The 5,836-nt window shown below is 40.3% G+C and overlaps 1 long non-coding RNA gene across 1 annotated transcript; it reads left to right on the top strand.

Annotated features, from left to right (window-relative positions):
- Positions 1–415: 415 nt before the first annotated feature.
- Positions 416–4,055, top strand: LOC140689730 (uncharacterized). The gene is made up of 3 exons (XR_012064804.1): positions 416–584; positions 1,909–1,974; positions 2,616–4,055. It is a non-coding gene; the product is annotated as an uncharacterized lncRNA (long non-coding RNA).
- Positions 4,056–5,836: the final 1,781 nt, after the last annotated feature.

The following is a 5,836-nucleotide window of genomic DNA, read 5'->3' as shown; positions in this document are numbered from 1 at the left end:
GAAGCAAGACAAGCATAGCCATGGCCTTCCTGTGCTTCCAGTCTAGTGGAGAGGGCAAATATGAATCAGATGACCATACAATATTTAACAAAAATACTGTAAGTGGTCTAAAAATAGGCACACTGAGTTCTAGGCATACAACAGGCAGTGTGATATACTCCGGGTTGGGAAGGATTTCCTTAAAAGAGAAACTGAGATCTAAGATCTGAAAAATGGATAGGAATTACTCAGGTCAAGGGGAAGGGGTTTGTGTGTGTTGGGGGAAGTGGTGGTGGTGGCAGAGAGTATGAGAGTAGTGAGTCTGGCAGGTTCTAGACAGGAGCTTGGAGAGGAACTTGGAACATTTGAGAATGCAAAAGAACGTGAGTTCTTTATTCAGTCATAAGCTAGGGTGAGGGACTATGGATGGGGTAGCTGGAAAGCTGGGCATATGCTGACTCCATAGGTCCTTAAGAGCATGTCAAGGGTTTTAGTCTTCATCATCCAAGTCATGGGAAGCTCTTAAAGGGCTTAAGCAGGAGAGAGGCAGAATTAGATCTATATTTTAAAATGAATATTGACGAAGGTAGACAAGATTGGCTGGGGTAAGTGTGCATGATAGCACTCTAGCTGGAAGGCCTTTGCAGTAGTGCACAGAGAGCAGGCGAGAAAAACATCCTAGGGTGGGGACGTTAAAATATCACCGTCACTTCCTGTTGCTGAAGCTAGCACCCACCCATTTTGTGGCTCTCTAAAAACTGCTACAGACAACAAGAAGCCTAGTTCATGGGCTCCTCTCTGAATTCCCCCACCCTCCGCCCTCAACCCCCATGCTCTCTTCCCCTTTTTTCTTTGATATTAAGAAGGGAAACATAAAAGTGAGATGGGAGTTGATAATGGTGAGAGTTTAGGAACACATGGGTACACAAGACCAACAGACAAACATGCTTCAAAAGCCTTCAAAGGCAGGGTGGAGGTCTTTGGAGCAAGAGCAAGAGATGGGATAAGAGCTGGAAATTTGTTTGGATCTTTGCCAGGAAGGAGGAAAGGATGGGTGAGACCTTAAGGGAGGGAAGTGTGTAAGCACAGGGCTGACCTTTGCCCTCCCTTTACTCCAGAAGATCTGACCTTTTGCCCTCATAAGAGGTAGCACCACCAAAAACGTGGTCTGTGCCAGCCATGGAATGGTGGAGAATTTTAGCAGTGATAGCTGGGAGGAAGGCAGTCCAAAGAATAACCTCAGTGACTCCTTAAAGCTGCATACAATTTGTAAGCCAAGTGAAAGTATTCTAAAAAAAAAAAAAAGTTAAAGCTTCCCAATCCCTTTTACAATTTTAGCAAAACTGACACCAAGTCTGACAGACATAGTAAATGGAAAGAGGAAGGAGTAACATAAAAGTTACCATCTTAACTATTTTCAAGTGTACAGTTCAAGTAGTGCTAAGCACATGCACTTGTTGTATAACCAATCTCCAGAACTCTTTCCATCTTGTGAAGCTGAAACTCTGTACCCATTAAACCACTCCCCACCCCTCTCTTCCTCCAGCCCCTGGCAACCACCCCTCTACTTTGACTACTCTAGGTACCTCATGTAAGTGGAATCATACTGTATTTGTCTTTTTGTATCTGGCTTCTTTTATTTACCATAATGTCTTTAAGGTCCATTCATGGTGTGCCATAGGTCAGAATATCCTTCCTTTTTAAGGCTGAATAATATTCCATTGTCTGTATATATCACAGTTTGCCTATCCATTTGTCCTTAATGGACACTTGAGTTACTTCCACTTTTTGGCTAATGTGAAGAATGCTATGAACATGCATGTACAAATAGCTCTTTGAGCCCCTGCTTCAATTCTTTTGCATATATACCCAAAGGTGGGATTGCTGGTTCATATGGTAATTGTATTTTTAATTTTTTTTTTTTTGCAGAACTACCAAACTTTTCTCCATTGCAGCTGCAAAAGGACTTCGATTTCTCCAATTTACCAACCTTTGGTAATCCCTGTTTGTTTTTTTAAATGGTAGCCATCCTAAGGGGTGTTTGTGGTTTTTTTTTTTTAAGGATATATGTTTGTTACAGAAATTAGAGTACAGAATAAAAAGAAATGAAAGAAAAAGTAAAAATAAGACTATTTTTAAATGTTTCATTTTAAAATGAAAAAACATAGGGTTGCTCTGTAAACATAAAAAGAGCTTTTGTTTCAAAAATGCAAAGAGCTTAATTAATAGAAAAATGAGCAAAGGACAGCACATGAATTTTGCCAGGGATAAAACAGAAGTAGCCAATAATTACATGAAATGGTTGGTATCGGGTGTTGAGGAGATAAGGGTGGAAGCCTGCCTAATTCTCTGGCAACATCCAACTGGTGAGGACACAGGGTGAAGGGGCCTCTTGCAGCTACTACAGCTGGAGGGGTGTCAAAAACACCCTGCCCTGCAAGGACTATGACCTCAACTGGTTTATCCATTGAATTCAAGAAACCAGAGGCTGCACAGCCAGAGGAAACATTTCTTTCCCTAACACCAAAACCAATGATCTATTTGAAAAGCTCCTCAGAAGATATAGAAAAGAATTGAGCCTTTAAAAAACTCTAAAAACACAAGTGAAATAGTCAAACTTATACATTTTGTTTCAGAGATAAGAATGCTGGGAAAGCACTTTGGAAAAGAAGCAAGAATATGAAAGCACTCTGTTCAGACTGCAAAGCCAGACAGCACTTACTCTGCACTCATGCTGGTTGTCATGCCGACAGCAAAGCCCCTCACCTGGGGATTCTGAAGGCACAGCAGCTCCCCCTGGAATCTGAAGCTGTGTGACGGTTTTAAAACATGCCCCCCAAATGCTTTGAAATACCTCCTGTTAAGAGGTGGGCTCTGTCTCCCGGATGAATCCAGTGGTGGTGTACCTGTTTTCGGCTGGTAAGAGTCTGGCAGAAGTGATGCTTTGTGGTTTCTGGAAATTGGTCCTGAAAGGCCATGCAGCTTCCCCCCAGTTTTCTTGGACTGCTCACTCTACAGGAGTTCCTTCACTGGGTCCTCACTCTAGGAACCCAGCGATCATGCTGTGAAAAGCCAAGCTTGGAAGAGGCCAAGTGTTAGTGTGGCTGACAGCCCAGCTGAGCCCAGCCTTGGAGCCATCTCAGCCCAGCTGCCAGACATGTGAATAAAGACACCTCCAGGTGATTTCAGCCCTCAGCCTTTCAAGACATTCCCAGCCTTTTGAATCTGCAGAATAAGAGGCCCCAGGCATCATGGAACAGAGACCAACATATGTGCTGTGTCCTATCTGAATTCTTGATTCACAGAATCTGCAGTTGTTGGTCTCTTAAATACCATTACGTTTGATTTGTTGGGGTGATTTGTTGTGCAACAGTAGATAACCACATCAAATAGTGAAATTTCTAGCACTACAAAGAAAGTAACTCCAACTACCAGTTAAGACTGTTGATTCACCTGTGTCTAGTAGAAGAATTAGTGGCATTATAGGTGCTTAAAAATCAAAGAACTCAGAATATTCAGCAAGTGATGACTTCCTGGGAATGCTGTCCTTATTCCACAGATAGATTATTCTTATAGGTGAAACTCCTGATAGGGCTGTGCAGATAGATCATTCTCAGTCTTATGGCTGAGTTTCCCATCAGTGGATGTGTCCGATGACTGTGGGGGGTTTACAGTTGCATTTGATGACAGAGAGGATGTCCTGTATTAGTCCCCCTGTGGGAAAAGGAGATTTGGTCCTAATGGCTGTGATCTTCCTCGACCTCAGTCTAAAGGAGACTATGATGAGCTAGCCCCTCTTTGAGGATGTCTTACCTTCTTAAATGCAGGGGTAGATGGAGCCAGGTGGGGTCAGAATAGAGAGCCCTTCTGCTCAGTCCCCACTGAAAGGAGCCCTCTCACAGTTTAATAGAGGAATGCAGCTGATAAACCCTGGGAACTACAGCAAATACATAGGGTGTCAGATGGTCTATGGATAAACAAACTTTATAATTACTTTGGGTATGACTATTCCTGGCCAGGGATGGGAGGAGGGGATGGTAATCCTGGTGGATCCATTATTAAAACATTTTCCAGTTTTGTCTGGATCTGTTATTGAAAACATAGTAAATCAAATAAGAAGTCAGGAGTAATAAAAATTAATGGGCCTTTGGAAGGATCTTAAGACCAGCTCATGACCATTACCAGATCACAGGTTAGACACTGAATGTGCAGAATTTGCTACCAAATAAATTAATAATAATGCAGTATGTAGATATTAAAGGACTGGTATTAAAGAATTTTTCTAATAGTAAGAGCACTATTCTAGATACAAATTTACCTCTTTATTATGTAAAATTTTGTTTTGGGGGAGGTAGTAATTAGGTTTGTTTGTTTATTTATTTAATGGAGGTACTGGGGATTGAACCCAGGACCTCATGCATGCTAAGTAGGCACTCTACTACTGAGCTATACCCTTCCCCACTACGTAAAAATTTAAACATAAGAGTGGAAAGAATAGTACAGCAAATCCACAATGTTAGTAATTAGCAATCAATGGCCAACACTACTTCATCTACAGCCTCACCCACTCTTTCCCAGTCTAGCTTATACCCCCTTCATGTCATTTCACTGGAAAATTGTAGTTCTGTCTCTTAAACTGGGGGCCCCAAATATGTCACATGACATGGGCTCAACCGGGACCTGTTACTTAGAGCCAGACCAAACTAAGTCTAGCCAAAATCAACCTAACCAACCCACAGACCCATAGACCCATGAGTGGAAAATAAATATTTGTTGTTGTAAACCATAGAGAGTTTTGAGGTTGTTAGTTAAGCAGTATTATTTGCCAAGAGTTACCTGAAACCTCTAACAAAATGTTAACAGTGGATCTCTTTGGATGGCAGGAATATGGTAGATTTTTCATTTTCCAACTCTACTTTTTGTGTTTTCCACATTTTTACTTTTAACCTATACTATCTTTTAAATTAGAGGGAGAAAAGGAACATATTTGAAAAGAAGAATTAGGAGAAAAAACAAAAACAATAGAAATAATGAAGTTGTTGCTTCTTCCTAAATCTATATTTAAACTGGAATAAAATTGTTTCTCTTCTGCAGGGCATTTAAGGCTACAATCAACTAAGCATTGAAAGTTTCACATTGTAAGCATTGTAAAAAAAAATATGACTTCTTAACAACAAAATCATTATGGGCTTGTCTTGGTGCTCTTCTCCTGGAAGGCCTCCCTAATGAACACAGATGCACAGAACTTCTTTCCTCCACGGCCTCTAAACACATGAACCAAACATTTCTACCTTATTCTAACAACCCTTTCCCTTTTTTAATTATAAAAATAAGGGAAGGAGAAACTAAAGAATCAATATGTTATTCAATTACCAACTAATTAGGGGGACAGAATTGAAATGTAGCTCTTGCAATATTGAAGCACCCCACCATCTGTCTGTTAATAGCCATGGTAATACTCTGCCCCATTTTCTTATTTTATGTATCAGTATAGAAAGTTATTTATCAATACAGTCCATGTCTTTTTCCATATATTATCCCAGATTGTCTTCGACTATAAAAAAGCTGTGTCTTTTAAGTGTTTGCCAACTGGATATGTACTGCCATTAAAACACAGCTCCAACAAGGGCACATTTGAAAAAATTAGTGTATCAGAAAACATACCGTAATCTGATGTTACTGAAATGTTTTACACTAGGAGCTTTTATTCTTCCATTTTACAATCTCTGTGTCAGAGACATGACTTTTTATTAAAAGTTCAGAGCAAAGTAGCTAGAAATACTTAAGTGTATCTATATTGTTTATTTGATAACAAATGTCTGAAGTTTTCTTTTTGCCTAGAGAAAAATGGATTTTG

This window comes from Vicugna pacos, chromosome 3 (genome assembly GCF_048564905.1).
Source record: "Vicugna pacos chromosome 3, VicPac4, whole genome shotgun sequence".
NCBI classification, from domain to species: Eukaryota; Metazoa; Chordata; class Mammalia; order Artiodactyla; family Camelidae; genus Vicugna; species Vicugna pacos.
This window is presented reverse-complemented; position numbering and strand designations above follow the sequence as displayed.